Consider the following 18151-nt stretch of genomic DNA (forward strand, 5'->3'; position numbering starts at 1 on the left):
ATCTCCATAGTCTTTTCTAGCTCTAAAATGGTCCTATGACAGGGAGATCCATCAAAGATCAAGGGTTAGTTTGTGACCTATGACTTAATCTTAGCTTAGTCTAATTTACTGCTTAATCAGGACACATATCTATTCCTCTACTTTCAAAAAGTATAGCCATTCTGTCTTTAGAATGAGAAGCTAGCGGAGAGACACAGGGAGACAGAAGATAAACAGATAGATTGGTAAGACACACATTCAAACATACAGGCAGAGATAGTTATTTATGTATATGCTAGATTATAATGCCCTTGTCGACAGGGGCTTTCATTTTCTCCATTGTATTCCTAGAATGTAGCATAACCCAGGTATGTGGCAGTTGCTTATACCTGGCACATAAGGCATTTAATACATACTTATCTATTATACTTTGCTTACCATGTAAGTCTGGGGGTACAAAGAAAAGCAAAAACAGTCTGCCCTCAAAGAGCTTACACTCTAAAGGAGAAACAACTTGTAAATAATAACTGGGTGCATAGAAGATATACAGAGTAGATGAAAGGCAATTGGGAGGGAAAGGCATTAGCAGCTGCAGCAACTGAGAAAGGCCTCCTGCAGAAAGTGGAATCTGTGCTGAATCTAGAAAGAAGCGTGGGAGATGAAAAGGCAGAGGGAAGGGGGCAGAACATCTCTGGGGGTGAGGGGGGAGGTACAGAGATTGAGGGTCATGTTGGAAGAACTCTAAGCCACTATTGCTGGATCAGAAAGAATATGGAGGGGAGTAACTCTTAAGCAGACTGGAAAAGTAGAAAGGGGCCAAATTGTGAAGATCTTTAAATGCTAAATAAAAGGTTTTATATTTATCCCAGAGGTAACAGAGAACTCCTGGAGCTGGGGGTGGGGGAAGAGAAGAGGACATTGGGACAAAGTCAGACCTAGGATTTAGAAAAAATCACTTTGGTAACTGAGTGGAGAATGGATTAGAGTTGGGGGGATACAGGAGGATAAAACATAAAACTGAGGTTATGAACCTGGGTAATGGTTACCCTTGACAGTAATAGGGAAATTTAGAGAAAGAGAGAATTTGGAGGGAAAAGATAAAAGTTCTGCTTTGGATTTGTTGGGTTTGAGACACCTATGGAATGTCCAGTTTAAGTTGCCCCAAAGAATCGTGTATGACTGTAGATCAGGAAGAAGTCTAGGGCTGGATATATAGATCCCAGAATCACTTACATGCAGATGTCGTGAACTGACGAGATCACCAAGGGAGACAGTATAAAGGGAAAAGAGAAGACCATGGGGGACACCCGTGATTAGTGGGCATGACATGAAGAGCCAACAAAGGAAACAGAACTAGCAGTTTGGAAGGGTAGGAGAGAAACCAGGACACGGCATTGTCATGAAAACCTAGAGAGCAGAGGCAAGGTAATTAACGATGCTGGAGGCTGCAAAGAGGTCAAGAGCAGCAGGACTGAGAAGGCACCGTTAGGTCTGGCAATGAGAAGGTCACTGGGAGTGTATCATGCCTATGATGTCTTCATACATTGAATGTAATCTCCTTGAAGGCAGGGACTGCTTTATTTTTGTCTTCGTGTCTCCAATACCTAAACAGTTCACTTTAAGAAACGCTTGATTGATACACAAAGATAGAAATTAGATAGATGGAGGGGTAGATAGACAGAAAGACAGGTAGGTAGGGGAGAGACAAGAGACCGTGAGCGAGTGAGCAAGCGAGCGAGAGAGGAGAGAGAGAGATGTAAATAAACGGACATAGATTGATAGACATAAAGATAGATAGTGATAGGGACAGACAGATGGTAGACAAAAATAGATAGATCCAGATTACATAGAGACATAAGGACTGACGTCGAGGCAGGTAAATGATAGATGATGAAGACAGAGAAATAAACAGATTGTTGATATATAGGAATAGACAGAAATCGATGGGGCTACCTAGACGGAGAGATAGCGACACAATGAAGGGACAGATAGGTGGGCGCCTGGCAGGTAAGGGAGAGCGCGATCGCTCCTGCTTAGCGTCCCCGGAGGACAATGGTCCAGCCACACACACACACACACACACACACACACACACACCCCTCCCCCCCCCCCCGTCCTCCCCCGGAGGCTGGGTGACCGCGATGCTATGGCGGTGTGGCGGTTCGGGCTGCGGGGGTGACGAAGCTGCAGCGCCTCCTTCTAGAGGTGGTTAAGAGGAGGAGGAGGGCGGGGGTTGGGGGTGGGGGTGGGAGGCGGAGGACCAGAAGTGGAAGCAGGAGCTGGAGCGGGAGCTGGAGGGAGCGGGTTTCTCCTTCTCCGCTTCCTCCGCCTCCCCGCCTCCCCCCCCCCCCCCCGTTAGTTAGGATCCCGGCCTGGTGAGCAGAGCCGCCGCCGCCGCCCGCCATTGGCACACACACACACACACACACACGCGCACACACACACGCACACACACACGCGCGCACTCACACACACACGCACACACACACAGAGACGCGCGCATCCCTCGCCAACAAGAAAGAAAGGAGCGGAGCGGAGGAGCGCAGGACCGGGGCGCAGGACGGCGCTGGCCTTGGCCGCTGGCCCGCAGCCGGACGCGCGGACGGACTGAGAAGCGCAGCGGGGCCCAGCCGCCCACGGCGGGGGCCAGGGCCGGGGCGCCCGAGCCCGAGGAGGAGGCGGCGGGGCGCAGGTGAGAGGCTCCTCAGGGTGCTGCAAGGGGCTGGGGTCCCCTCGGGCAGCTCTCGCCCCCGCCTCCTACCTGTGGCCAGGGCTGGGGGGTAGAGGGGGACAGGCAGGGCTGGGCAGACGGGGTGGGGGTGCTGGCAGCAGGAGAGGGGAGGCTAGAATGAGAACGAGGCTGCGGCCCGGGGGTGGAGGGTGGGGGTGCTGAGCGGAGTCGGGGCGCTAGGATGAAGACGCCCGAGGTGGGGGAGGGGAGAAGGGCGAGGGCGGGGGGAGGGGGCCGCCCCCCCGCCCGGCCTGGCTGCGGCCCTGGCTTGGCTGGGCCCGCGGGATTCTCTGCGGAGCAGTCTGGGGCAAGATGCTGGAGGTGGGGGGCCGGGCTTCCAGCCGGAGGGGACCAGCGAGCTGGGGCCCCAGGTGAATGAAGTAGGGGGAGGAAGATGAAGCATGGTCGTTCGGGTGACAGCACTTGGTAAACGATAGAAGCGGGAGCCCGTCCTTGCCGCCCGCGGGGCCAGGCCGGAGATGGGGGCGCCTGGGCCCCAGGGCTGACAATGGGGGACGCCGGCGGCAGCAGTGATGGATGCGCTGGCGGTGGTGGCGGCGGCGTCCCCCGGGCTGGGAGGCGCGGAGGCGGTCCAGGGCTGGGCCCGGAGGCCGGGGGAGCGCGCCGGGGGGCCGGTACCGGCTGCGGAGGAGGGGCTCCGACCTCCCCTTCGCGTTCCCTTTCCGGGGCGGCTCGGGTTCCCTGTGCTTGGAAATGGCGGGCCCTGCCAGGGGGCCAAGGCCAGATTTTTGCGCGGGAAAAGGAGGCGGGGGGCGGGGAGGGGGGACATGGGAAAGGAGGCGGCGCCGAGCAAGGGAGAACCCCCCCACCCTCCCTCCGAGACCCCAGATTGCTAGGGGAGGGGACGTGAGTGAGAGAAGGGGAGGCGCCTGGCAAGCGCGCGGACCCCGGTGTTCCCTTCGTTCGCGCTCCCCGCCCTCCCCCACGCCGCCCACCCGCTGGGACCCGGAGAGCTGGGGGGGGGGCGTACAGGAGGAGGAGGCGCCCAGCGAGCGCGCGAACCCCGGCTTTCCGTCAGCTCGCCACCCCACCCCCAACCCGGCCACCCGCTGAGCCCTAGAGTACTGGGGGCGGGGTGGGGGGATGGGGAGGCATCTGGCGAGTGCGTCGACCCCTGAGTTTCGTATGCGCCCCCTCCCTAGGCTGGCCACTCAATAGGACCCAGAGTTCTGCGAAGGGGGAGAAAGGTTCTCCTGACCTGCAGGCTCAGCCACTCCATAGTTGCCCAGGGCCTGCCAGCCCCCATTCTGTGCCTGCCTTCCAAGCCCTGCCCCATCACCAGCCCGGTGAAGGGGGCAGTGAATCTACAGTAAGGCAGATGTGGTTTCAAATCTCAGTTATATCATTTAACTCCCGATGTGACCATGGGCAAGTCATTTCTCCTCTCATACTAAAGTTTCCTCATCTGTCAAATGACGAAATGAGACTGGAAGCTCTCTGGTGTCCCTTCCAGAGCTGACATTCTGAAATACCACAGCAGAACACACTTATTTGTGTATAAATTGTGTCCCACCCTTCCCCCCAAGTAAACCAGGGGTCTGTTGCCTTTTTTGGTCATTGTAACCCCAGGTCTAGCATAGTGCCCAGGTTTAATAAGTTCTTATTAAATGTTTATTGAATTGAATCCCCCACCTCTTGTAGTCCATCACTAGTCTTTCTTGCCTTTAGTCAACTCCTTCCCCTTAGGATAAAGCTCATAGATTATAGATAGCCCCAAGAGATCGCTGGGATTGTAGGATTTCAGAATTGGAAAGGATTTTGGAGGTCATCTAGTCCCATCCCCTCATTGTTACAGAAAAGGAAACTGAAATTACTAGAGGTAAAGGGGCACAATGGAAAGAGCTTTGGCTTCCCAGTCAGGGAAGCTGGCTTGAATCCCTGCGAGCTTACTTACTAGCTGCGTGACCTTGGGCAAATTGCTTCACATCTATGGGACTCTGGTGTTCATCTAAATATGAGGAGTCTGGACCAGAAGACCTGCAAAGTTTAAAGCTCTGATCCTATTGTATTGTCCAAGGCCTCCCTCAGCTCTGCCTCACTCAAATCCTATTCACTTTGCCAGTCAAGACATCACCCTCCTGTCCAAGGTCACACAGGGATTTGAAGCTGCATCCAGTGTTCTTTTCATCGAGTATATGCCAACCCCCTCATTTTACAGATGGGAGAATTTAGGTTCTGGAGAAGGAAAAGCACTGGATTTGCAAGTAATATCTAGAATCAAAACTAGCTTTGGTCAAGGGGGTGCAGAGAGAAACTGGCTATAGTGGAAAACCACTGGTATGAGCTGGAGTAAACCACCCCAGCTGAATCTCAATTTCCTCCCTTTTAAAATCTTTCTGCTCTAAGATTCCAAGAGCCTATGGATTCTGCTTCTGACAGTTAGGGAAGAGGAACACCTTCCAATGAGCAACTGCCTGGATTTAATGGGGATCACAAACCATGATGCAGAAGTAGATGGGGGTAGGTTGGGAGTTAAGTCTCAAAAGCTGTAGAAATTGTGAAGTGAACAGAACTGGAAACACAACCAAGATTAGAAAAATTCAAAATATGCTTCTTGTTCTAAGGCCTTTTGGTAACACACTTCATATTAAACTCGAGCAAATCACTTCCATTCAGCCTTACCTTCCTCATTTATAAAATGGAGCAATATTGTCACTATTAACCACCTCCCAGGGTCCTTCGAATCTTTGTAAATCTTCAAGAAATACAGATATGTTATCACTCTTCATGGTTGCTTGCCTATTTCTTTTTTTCGGGGCAGTGAGGGTTACATAACTTGCCCAGGGTAGTGTCAAGTGTCTGAGGCTGAATTTGAACTCAGGTCCTCCTGAATCCAGGGCCCATCTTTTATCCACTTTGCCATCTAGCTGTCCCACTGCATGCCTATTTTTTTAAAGAAAGAAAAAAGAAATAGAAACTTGGTGTAGATGGAAATTTAGAATGAATCCTGGACTATTATAGCTGGTATAAAGACCTTTTTTAAAAAATGAGATACAAATAAACTAACCAAGCTATGTAATTCTCATTATATAATTTTTGCTGAAATTGGCTCATTGTTTTTTTAAAGCTTCTTTTGTATTGCAAACTGAATTTTCTGGCTTTCTAGATCTGCAAACTTGCTTTTCAATTTAGGAATACTATTGGAGTCTAAAATTAGATTGCAAATGAGGAAACTATTGAAGCTGAAACTCTCACCTTTTGAAGTTTGCCTTAAATCAGGCTCCTCACCACTTGGTAGCATCCCTTTTATTATCCAGATCTCTTCTTTCTATACCCAACAAACCTTCTGTAGCTCCCCTGCCCTTCTACATCATCACTTTACTTGAATTCATTGAAGCAGCACTTTAGCAATTGTTAATGGTTTTAGACCTACCTATTTCAAAAGCTTCTTAATTCCATTATGATCTAAAAAACATGACCTTAGCATTCAGCTACCCAATCAAGTTTCTCGGGTTTACAAGGATTTTTATTTATTTCTTTAGCTTTTCACAGTGGGCAGGAGACCCTTTCATTTTCTAGAACAACTACATCTGTTTTCACTGTCTCCTGCTAGCAAGGGATGTGAGTTAGTCCAGTCTTAAGGAATTTTAACACAAATGAAATATGACACTATTCATGCAGAGAATACAGCATTTAAAACTGCAGGAACCCGGCAAGAGTTTTTCCCCTTGTGTCCCAAGGATGTTTGGAATTCTCCACCTTTTTATTGGAGTAGAATCTTGAACAAAGTGGTTGACCATTCCAAATGATTTATTCTACACCAATAAGAAGCCAACTTTTGGCCACAAGATCAAGTTCAGCCAATCTCTGGTGCTTCTCTGCCAAAACTGAAGAAAAACAATTGGCTGTGTATGCTTGTCCACCATGATAAATCTTAGCTTCAGGGCACCCTTTGGACTGTTCAAGAGGACACTCCAGAAGACTGTTTGAAAAATACTGTTTTAAAGAATAATTTCAGGACTAAGAAAGATTCAATCTCAATAAGTGTCATGGAAAATTAGATGTCAATAGAAGCTAGGAATGAGAAAAATCTCTAGATAGATCTGCAGTTGAGCAAAAACTCAGTGGTGCCTCTTTCACATGGCATAGAGAGCACTGGACCTGGATTCAGGAAGAACTGAGTTCAAACCCAATTTCAGACACTTAATAGTCGTGTGACCCTGGGTGAGTCACTTAACCTCTGTCTCAATTTCCTCTTCTGTAAATGGGGATAATAGCACTTATGTAACAGGTTTGTTGTGAGGATTCTGTAAAGCACTCTACAAACCATAAGCTCTATATAAATGTTAGATTTTATTTCCTTCTACAACCAATTCCTATTTACATCCCACCACAGTTTAATTAAAAGGATAAGATGATTGACCAAGAATTCTTCCATGTTTATGACTATGAATGTCTAGTTAAATTGAAGGGGGAATGGACAAATATAGAAGAAGATATGTTATTAAAAAGGGCTTGGAAGAATGTTGCGAAGCAAGGGACGTAATGAAAATTGGACCCAGAAATGAGAACATTACATTGGAGAAGAATAAGGGCCTTTATTTATTTCTGCAATGTACAAACAGACATGTACAATTGGGAATTAGATGGAGGCTACTCCAGTTGTGAACTGGTACCGAGAGGTAAAAGACCTTGAATGAGACTTTCTAAGCCTTGGAGGGGGGAAAAATTATCTTGAAGCTAAATATACCATTTGAGCAAAACTATAAGGCTTACTGATTTCATTCATTTGTACATTCAAAGAATATTTGTTGAATACCGCCTGTATATAAGGCACTTAAAGAAAATAACAATGGATATTGCTTGGAATTGGATATGGATCTCAAATTAAAATAACTCTTTGTCCTCCTGCTCCCGAAAGGGATTGTTTCTGTCTCAGTCTAGCCAAGGATAGACTTTTACAGAAGTGTGCTGAGGCCAACTCCTAATGAGACCTGATTGTTTAATTTTCTGTGTGAGCATTGCCACCTTGGAAATCTGCAAAGGATACGAATCAATGCTTGATTGATTGCTTGATTGATTGCCTAGACTTAAGAAAGTGATAGAGATAATGTGAATAATGAGAATTAAATTAAAAGTGTGGGTATAAATTCCTCCCCCTCCAGCCAGTTGTTAAACATTTACCAATAGGCCCCTGGGCTTAGATATATCTTTCTTTGATGCAAAGTGGGACAATTTCTGTGCAGCCTAGAACAGAAGTTCTTTAGTTAGAGTCAAAGTGGATAGATTTCAGAAGGTCCATGGATCTGGATGGGGGAAAAAATCGCATCTTTTTCTCGATATAATTGATTTCCTTTGTAATTCTGTGTATTTTTATACATTTAAAAACATGATTATGAGAAGGGTTCCACCAGCTTCTCCCAAATACCAAAAGGGTCCATGAAGCCAAAAAGATTAAGAATGTTGACCCTAAGGTTCTTAGTAGGGTTCTACCCCTCTAGGCTCACTGATAGGATTGATGACAAGTATAAAGAAAAAGCTGACCTAGTGTTTTGGCTTAAGCTAGTTTACGATTATAAATAGTATTAAGGCAGAAACAAAACTTCAGCATACACTACTTGAAGTTGTTCAGAAGTTCTGCAAAAAATGCAGGTGAAAAGATGTTAAGAAAGACCATGCCATAGGAACAATGTTATAAACAGACAACTAGATGCATAAAATAACCAGAGGTTTTCATGAATTCCTTCCTGTTGAGACATGGTTATAATAAAAATATTTTTAATCATTTTATTGATATATTTTCTTGCATCACCTTTATTTTAAAATATATCCCTTACCCTCCTCTCCCCAGTGAGACACCCCTTGTAATGAAAATTAGAAAGAAAGAAAAAGTAGTTTTGCAGAACCAGCCCATCAGGCCAGCTTGACAGTATTTGCAGTGTTCCACACTTGTACTCTCCCAACTTCACAAAGAGGGGGAAAAGCTGTATTTCTTTTTCAATTATTCACCAGGACCCAGCTTGGTGACTAGAATGTTATGGTGTTTAGTTTCATTTCGTTGTTGTTGTTTCCATTTACATTGTAATCATGTATCTCATTTTTCTGGTTCTGCTTACTAAATTCCACATCAGTTCATGTAAATCTTTCTATGCTTCTCTCAATTCTTCAAATATATTCCTGAGGTAATGTATTGCATCTATATACTGTAATGTTTAATCCCCGGGGTTTAGGGATATTTTTCTTTCTGCCATGAACCTTTCTGGAAGCCTGGACAAGCCTATGGAGCCATTCTCAGAATAATGGCTTATAAATGCATAAAATAAAACACAGAGGATTACAAGAGAAACCAATTATATCAAAATATAGTTAATGAAATATTTTTTTAAGTAAGTCCTCAGGCCACAGATTAAGAACCACTGGTTTGAGCAATTCCTCAGTCTATGGGTACTTACCCTGTTTCTCAATCTTTGCTACCACAGGGGAAAAAATGTGCTGCTATGAATATTTTGGGGGGCATCCTTTCCTTCTATCTAACCTTGGATGTGTGCTTAAATGGAATCAAAGGATCAAGGGATATCAATATTTTAATTCCTTTTTAAAAATCACACTTCCAAACTGTTTTCCAGGATGGTTAGAACAATTTATAGCTGCAGCAATCAATACAGGATTAATTATTATTAATTTACTTGTCTTCCCTTTGCCACTCCAACATTGACTATTGCCAGCTTTGCCCATTTCTTATGTGAGATGAAACCTCAGAGTTGTTTTGATATGTGTTTCTTTTGCTATTTGTGTTTTGGTGAAATCTTTCATATAGTTAATAGCTTTCAACTCTTTAAGAACTATTTGTGTGTGTACATATATATGTGTATGTATGTATATGGATATATAGATAGATATAAAGCCAAAGAATGTAAGCAAATATGAGTTACCTGTATAGCTTTGCATATTTGATTCTTGTTAGAAATGTTGATGCAAAGATGTTTTCCCAATCAGTTGTTTTCCTCCTTATCCTAGCTGCATTGATTTGGGGCTTGCCAAAACTTTTCAAGATCATGTACTAAAAATTGTCTATTTCACTTTTGTAATGATTTATTAGGTTAATTATTCTCCTCTTTACCACAACTACAAAAGATACTAGATCATTTTCTCTTATTTTTTTAAGAGCTGTGATTTCATATTCAGGTTGTTCATCCATTTTTAGCTTACTGTGGTATATAGTACAAGTTGATTTTCTCAAACTAATTTCCACCAGTCTTCCTGTTTTCTCAGAAGTTCTTGTCAAACAGTTCTTCTCTCTCCTGCCACATGTCCAATAAGTTGCCAAAGCATGCCATTTCTTATTCCACAACATCTCTTGCATCCATCATCTTCTCTTATAGAGCCACTACCTTAGTTCAGGCACTCATTGCCTTTCACCTGGCCTTTTGTGATGGCCTAATAGATCTCAACCCACTCCACTACTCCTTTCCCCAGCTGCCAAAGTCATTTTTCCTAAGTACAGATCTGACTTTACTCAACACTCTCTTGCTCAGTAAACTCCAATGCTTCACTTTTGCCTATAGGATAAAAAAGAAACTCTATTTACAACTTGGCCCTAACCTGTTTTTCAAGTTTAGGATTACATTCGTCCCCTGCCCGATCACTATGGTCCAGCCAAATTGGACTTCTCATTGTTCCTCACACACAGTAATCCCTTTCCTTTCACTGTGCCTTTGCATGACCATCCCTCACATCTGGAGAGTCCCTAATGAAGTCCAAACACCAGAGGTGTCAAAGACAGACTACATACAGTCCCACAACACTCCAGAGTGCAGACTGAACCAGATTAAATGTATTTGGGAAATGTTTAACAAAATAAATTAAAATACAACAAAACATAGATAATATTAATAAGTGGTTTTCAAAGTTAATATGTGACCTGCAGAGATCCTTACATATGCATTAATGGACTCATTTCTATTTGAATTAGCCATCACTGTGTTAAACAATAAATGTCTTTCCTAATTCCCCCAAAAGCTAGTGTCTCCTCTTCACTAGCTACTTTTTTTAAAAAACAACGTTATATTTATGTTCTATTTACTCTGCTTGTATTTATTTTGTGCATAAATGTGTGTGTATGTTTGTAAATACAGATACATATGAATATGAATATACACTTACATGCTTCCTCCCTCTATAAAATATGGGCTCTTTGAGAATAGGGACCATTCGTTTTTGTCTTGGTGTCCCAGCAACCAAGAAAGCATCTGACACAGATGACACTTTGTAAATGCTTATTGATTAATTGATTGATTGACTCAAGTAATTTGTGTTCTCGGGTTGATTGAATAACAGGTAATTGAATTTGATTGTCTCTGATTCTTCTTTGTCTAACCTTTTCTGCTGATCTCTTTCTATATAGATCTACCCTCTATTTCTTAACCAACAGTGGTTTTGATGATTACTACTTTATAATAGAATTTAAGATCTGGAAGATCAGTTCTTCCTTTATTTCATCTCTTTTTTGCATTATTTACCTGAAGGGTCAAGGCCTTTTGTTCCTCGAAATCTTGAGATCCTAGACATTTCTGTTATGAGTTGGTCTAGCTCTCTAAAGTACTCCATAGTGCTAAACCTATAAATTAATTTACATGGTATGGTCATTTTTATTAGACTGTTGCAGCCTAACCATGAATAATTAATATCTCTTCAATTATTGAAATGATTATTTCTTTAGAGAGCATTTTGTAATATTTATAAGCCTTGGATGTATTTTGGTAGATAGATTCACAGATACATTATGCATTTTGTAGTCATTTTAATGGGATTTCCCTCTCTACTATTTCCTCTTTGGTTTTGTTACTGCTATATAGAAATATGAACCAAGGTAGCTAGGATAAGAAAATCTGTTGAATGGGGATAAATCTTTGCATCAAACATTTCTCTGATAAAAGTCTGCTAGTATGACTCCCCGAAGTGTGCTGGTTTATACTTATGGGTGTACTATTATCTCCCCTAATAGAATGTCTCTTTAAAGGCAGACAAAGATTTCACTTTGTCTTTGTAGCCTTGTCACCTAGCACAGGAGCTTGGCATGTATTAAGTACCTAAAAAATGCCTAATAAAACAAGGCAGTTGATTGATTCCGTGGACAGAGTGATGAACTTAGAATTAGGAAATCCTAAATTTGAATCCTGCCTTACTTTTCCCATCTGTAAAGTGGGGATAAGAATAGTACCTACCTCATTGGGCTGTACAAATCAAATGAGTTAACATATGTAAGATGCTTTTGTAAACCTGTAAGCCCTGTAATTGCAGATTGTAGTAGTAGCAGCAGCAGCAGTAGTAGTAATATTGACTGATTGATAGGCTATATAGTGAACTAACACAAATCTATATGACAAAGGGCCATTCCCAAATGGATAAATGATCAAAGAACAGAAACTAACAGTTCTTAAAAGAAGAAATCAATGTAGTAACAACTATATGAAAGACTTCTTCAAATTACCAATAATAATAGAAATACACATCTCAACAATGCTGAGATTTCACCTCATCTTTAGGAAATGGAAAAATATGACAAAAAGGCATTGCAGAAAAAATAGCTAGACTGATAGATGTTAGCATAGATGTGAATTTGACCAACCATTCTGGAAAGCAAACTTGGAAGTAGGCTTTTTTTAAATGATTAAAATGTCCATATCCTTTTACCCAAAGATTGAATTGCTAGGCAGACACCCCCAAGGAGGTCAAAGACAGAAAGAAAAAGCCTCTATAAACCAAAATACTTATGGGAACATTTTTCCTTGTGGAGAACAATTGGCAACAAAGTAGATGCCCATCAACTGGGGAATAGCCATGCAGATTGTGATACATGAATTTAATGGATTAGTGCATCATAAGGAACGGCGAAGATGAAGTGTTCAGAGAAGTATGGGAAAACTTATATGAACAGTACAGTAAAGTAAACAGAACAGGAAATGATGCATAATTAAGACAACAGTAAAGATGGAAAGAACAAAAGAAAAGAAAAGAAACTGAACAGTCTATAATTATAATGAACAAGCTTGTCCCCAGAGAAAAGATAATAGAATGCACTGCTATTCCTTCTTTGCAGAGGTGGAGGATCATGCAAGTGGGAAGCATTCGATAGATTTTGAAACTCAGTTGATGTAGTCTAACTGAAATGCTTTTTTTCCTGTTTCTTTATATTCTCTGTTATAAGGGATGATTTGCTTTTTATGGGGGAATTTGAGGAGGAGCGTTATAGTCAGAAAGGAAGGTGATGGACAGCTAGGTGGCGCAGTGGATAGAGCACCGGCCCTAGACTCAGGAGTACCTGAGTTCAAATCCCGCCTCAGACACTTAACACTTACTAGCTGTGTGACCTTGGGCAAGTCACTTAACCCCAATTGCCTCACTAAAAAAAAAAAAAAAAAGAAAGGTGATATAAAAAGAAAATTTTTAGAGAAATGATGGTGATTCTGTGAATTTGTTTTGTATATTGCTCCTTTATGGAAGTGACTATCTTTATTTCCTGATTCTCTGGATTTTTTAAAGAAACCACCATGTTGTCAGAAAATTGGAATAATTTTGTCTTCTCTTTGCTGATGTTTATGCCTCTAATTTCTTATTCTTGTCTTCTGGCTATTGCTAGTATTTCTAGAACTGTATCATAATCATAAAGAGAGCAGCATCCTTGCTTTAAGCCTCCATTTTGGGGAAAGCTTCTAGCATTTCTCCATTGCAAATAATGCTAGCTTCGGTTTCTAGGTATACCCTTCTTATTATATTAAAAATCATCCTTCTAGGAAAAGAAAGAATGCCAATAAAGGAGCTTCCCATGGGAGAGGAGATGTATGTCTGCAGGAAGAGATAAATGTTTCATTAGGGGAAGACCTGCATACTTGGAGATTGTTCTCTCTGAGAATGAAAGAGTTGTATCTCTTAAACCATCCCACCCCAGCAGAGGGGATGGATGATTTCCTACAGACAGCACCTAGCATGGTATGGAAAGTAGGGAGGAAAGAGGACACAGAACCAGGGATAAGATGATATGACCTTGGGAATGGAGACTGATCATGTGAAGTTCAAGGGATAGAACCTTGTCTCCTGATTTTTGACACAGATTGACTCGACATACAACACTGACATTGCTTCCCTTATGAATGAATATCTCTAACATTTACTGAGCAGAATTATATTCTTAATTTTCTACAAAGGACAGATACTCATTTATCCAGTGAATCATGTATAGACCAGAAAATCTTAACCTGGGGTCCGCACAGATTTCAGGACTTGAATAGGAAAAAAGTAGCATCTTTCTTCTAATATAATTTATTTCTTTTGTAATCCTACGTATTTGTTGTATATATTTAAACACATTGTTATGAGAATGAGTCCACTAGCTTTAGCAGACTGTCAAAGATGACATAAAAAAGGTTAAGATTCCCTAATGTAACCAAGGTTTTTTCCTTGTATTCAGCTGAACTAATTTTGAGACAGAATGGTGAGCATATATTGGGGATATTTCTACACATGGTGATGTTTACACCTCACAATTCTGATGTTCCTTTCCTATTATATTCCATTCAGAATTAGCTGTGCCAATCAAATAAATCAAGCATCGTAGGATTAGCTGTGACGAATAAACACTAATGACTACATACCCGTGTCACTTCGTTTATCTTAATTAATACTTTGTGAGCAACTAAGTTAATAGTCATTGCACTGACTAATTCAAAACGTTTTGCCAAATATGGTCTTTCATGTTATGTACTATAGAAAAGCTATAATATAAAGGGGTTATTAAATGAAAATTTGCACCCACTTTAAGAAAAATAGAAATACATAGGTATGCTGTTAAGAATACAATTGGGGGTGCAGCTAGGTAAAAACACTTGGTTCTAGTCCTGGCGCTCTTTTCGCTCTCCACCATCCCTGGGCAGGCAGCATAATGGAAAGAACACTGGGCATCGTATTAAAAAACCCCAAGCCCAGGGCAGCTAGTTGGCGCAGTGGATAGAGCACCAGCCCTGGATTCAGGAGCACCTGAGTTCAAATCTGAACTCAGACACTTGACACGTACTAGCTGTATGACCTTAGGCAAGTCACTTAACCCCAATTACCTCACCAAAAAAAAAAAAAAACCCAAACCCAAGATTATATAGACTTAGTTTGCCTTGGAGACCTAATTTAAGCTTTCACATTCTAAATTTTGATCACCTGATATTCTCTCACATTTATAATTTACTTCTAACTAAATGACCCCATGTAGTGTTGTTTTGACTAAAATCTTAGAATCATGGAATTTAGAATTGGAAGGAGATTAAAAAGATCATCTAGGCTAGGGGTTTTTAACTGCTTGGCACCCTTCTCAAAATTGTGTTTTTCAGTGCACAAAATAAAATATATAGGATTATAAAAGAAATGATTACAATGAAATATAGTTATGAGAATTTTTAAAACAGAAGTTTATGGTTAAAACCTTATGAATTTACAAAGGAAAAAACTGAGGCCCAGAGAAGTCACATAGGCAGTAAGCCATAGAGCCAGGAGTCAGACTGACACCTCTGACTCCAAATTTTGTCTTCCTGCTACTCACAAGAGATCATCTTCCTGAAACTAAGTAGCAAGAGTAGGTGATGGTTTCCCTATTTTAAAATGGAAGAGAGGCTCTCTGTTAATTAAACACATATGGTAATATAGGCAAGTAGCTGGAAATTAAAGGCTAAAATTTGGAACTATACCTCCCGAAACTATTAAACTGTGCTTACCCTTTGACCAAGCCGTATCTCTACTAGGTCTATGGCCCAAAGAAATCAAAAAAGAAGGAAAAAGACCCACCTGTACAAAAATATTTATAGTAGGGGCAGCTAGGTGGCGCAGTGGATAGAGCACTGGCCCTGGAGTCAGGAGGACCTGAGTTCAAATCCGGCCTCAGACACTTAACACTTACTAGCTGTGTGACCCTGGGCAAGTCACTTGACCCCCATTGCCTCACTAAAAAACAAACAAATATTTATAGTAATTCTTTTTGTGATAGAAAAAAATTGGAAATTGAGGGGTTGCTCATCAATTGGAGTATGGCTGAGGAAGTTAAATGAATGTGATGGAATCCTACTGTCCTGTAAGAAATGATAGAGGGGACAGTTTTAGAAAAACTTGGGAAGACTTTTATAAACTGATGGAGTGAAGTGAACACAAGCAGTAGAAAAATTTGTACAGTAACATCAATATTGTAAAAATGATCAACTTCAAAAGTTAGAAAATCTGATTAATGAAATAACCAACCATAAATCAAAAGAATTCATGATGAAACATGGTGCCTACTTCCAGATAAAGAACTAATGGACTCAGAGTACAGATTGAAGCATATTTTCTCCATTTTCTTTATTATTTTTCTTTCTTTCCTTCTTTTTGTACTTGGCTAATGCAAAAAAAAAAAGTGTTTTGTATGATTATCCATATTTGCAATGGGTCTTCTCTTTCTTGCCTCCTCAATGGGTGGGGAAGAGGAACAAGAGAAAAAGAATTCAGAACTGAAAATAAAATTAAATTTAAAAAATAAGTTACAAGCCAACTTGATTTGCCTAAATCTTGTAGGTGATAACATTTAATGATTCTTAGTAAAGTTTATCACTCAATGCGACTCCTCCCTCCCTTTGTTCAATTTCTGTGACTACAAAGAGATACTATGGTGTCATAAGTCAAATCTTGAGTCTCAATTCAGTATTAAACATCTAACACGTTATTATGTATATAAAAAGCAGCACCTTATGACTAGCTATATACCCTGTTGCTTATGCCTGATAGGTCAATTTCCAAAATAGTTTTGCAGCTTCTATGGTATATGTGGTTGTTAATATCATGAAAAAGAAAGAGCAGACGGAAGGATGGGCATTGTGAGAATTTGTTTTCTGCAATAATAATAGCTCAAACATCTAGGTAGCACTTGGAGACTTAGAAACAGAGGAGTGTTTGGTGATATTTTACAACCAGCTCTTCCAAAAAAAAAAAAAAGCATGACACTTTTAAATTTAATCTGCATGTTAACATTTTCTCCATAATTTTCTTAAGTCTAGACAATCTAAGCAATTAATCAAGCACTAATTTGTAGCATTTGACAGTTTCTGGGGTGTAAATGCTCACTGAAAATTTAACGAGCCGGCTCAGGTTTGAGCTGGCTGTCAATAATCCTGTGAGGCAAGTAACACACAGCTTATTATCCCCATTTTAGAGAGAAAGAGACAGATGTCTTCATACAGCTAGTAAGTATCCCAAGACAATCAGAACTCAGCTTTCTTGCCGCAAGTCCAGTGTCACTACATTCCACTAAAGTATATATTTAAAAATTTAATTTCGATTAACTCTCTTCAGTTCATAACTAAAAAACTCAGTCATGAGCAAAAATAGTCTTCAGAAGTAGCCCAATTTGTAACCCGTTCACACTGGGAAATGAACATAATTAATGTTCTATTTTGGTTCAGTTCAGTTTAAACAGATACTTTCAAAACCTCATCATCAAACTTATTTCATGGAGTAGAAGCAGAAGTCCTAGACTTCTAACATTGTCTTCCCATCTCTTCCCTTTTTTTTAATTTTTTTTTGGTGAGGCAATTGGGGTTAAGTGACTTGCCCAGGGTCACACAGATAGTAAGTGTTAAGTGTCTGAGGTCGGATTTGAACTCAGGTACTCCTGAATCCAGGACTGGTGTTTTATCTACTTCTCCACCTAGCTGTCCCTCCCAGCTCTTCTAACCATTCAATAGAGATGATTCCAAGTTGCTAATTCCCTTCTCTGATAACTAAAGGGATAGGTTTAAATGATCACCAAGTTTGAACCTGTGCTTGCCACCCCACTGTCACATAGACAACATGAGGTAGTTTTTGGCCCTGTTTCCATGAAATTATTTGAAATTTATTTTTTTTATTTTTTTTATTGATTTTTTTAGTGAGGCAATCGGGGTTAAGTGACTTGCCCAGGGTCACACAGCTAGTAAGTGTTAAGTGTCTGAGGCCAGATTTGAACTCAGGTACTCCTGACTCCAGGGCCGGTGCTCTATCCACTGCGCCACCTAGCCGCCCCTTGAAATTATTTTTAAAGGAATAATGTTTTACCAAAACATTGTAACTTAAATAAATCAGGTAAATGCCCATGTCTTGCTAATTTGATCTAAGTGTAATTTTTATGAAGTCATATGTCATATGGATCTGCTTTGTACATATAATACAGTGTTAATGTGCTTTGACATGAAGGCTATAAAATTATTGACTCTTCTCATTCACTTAAAAGGTGGCCTTGGGAGAAAATGATTTGGGAAGTATTACTTGTCCGATAATGGTTTGCCCTTGGGGGTTCATAAATAGAAGCATAACAGACAAAATGATTCTCCTGTTATCACTGAATCTGGTCTTTACAGCCACAAAACAATGCTAGCCGAGTCATATTATTTGAATAGTTGTAGTGGTGCATTAATAAAACTTCTGTAAAGTGGA

General features: G+C 41.2%; 1 protein-coding gene across 2 annotated transcripts in view; it reads left to right on the forward strand.

The window, feature by feature from the left end:
• Positions 1-2351: 2351 nt before the first annotated feature.
• The window catches only part of LOC122740188 (core histone macro-H2A.2), a 58138-nt gene continuing 42338 nt past the window's right edge, over positions 2352-18151 (forward strand). Inside the window, exon 1 of one of the 2 annotated variants that reach the window (XM_043982083.1) lies at positions 2352-2671. The gene's annotated coding sequence lies outside the window, so the exon portion shown is untranslated. Of the gene's footprint in view, positions 2672-2950; positions 3082-18151 lie in introns of those variants that run through there. The other variant, XM_043982084.1, reaches the window with a different exon arrangement.

Source organism: Dromiciops gliroides, chromosome 2 (genome assembly GCF_019393635.1).
Source record: "Dromiciops gliroides isolate mDroGli1 chromosome 2, mDroGli1.pri, whole genome shotgun sequence".
NCBI classification, from domain to species: domain Eukaryota; kingdom Metazoa; phylum Chordata; class Mammalia; order Microbiotheria; family Microbiotheriidae; genus Dromiciops; species Dromiciops gliroides.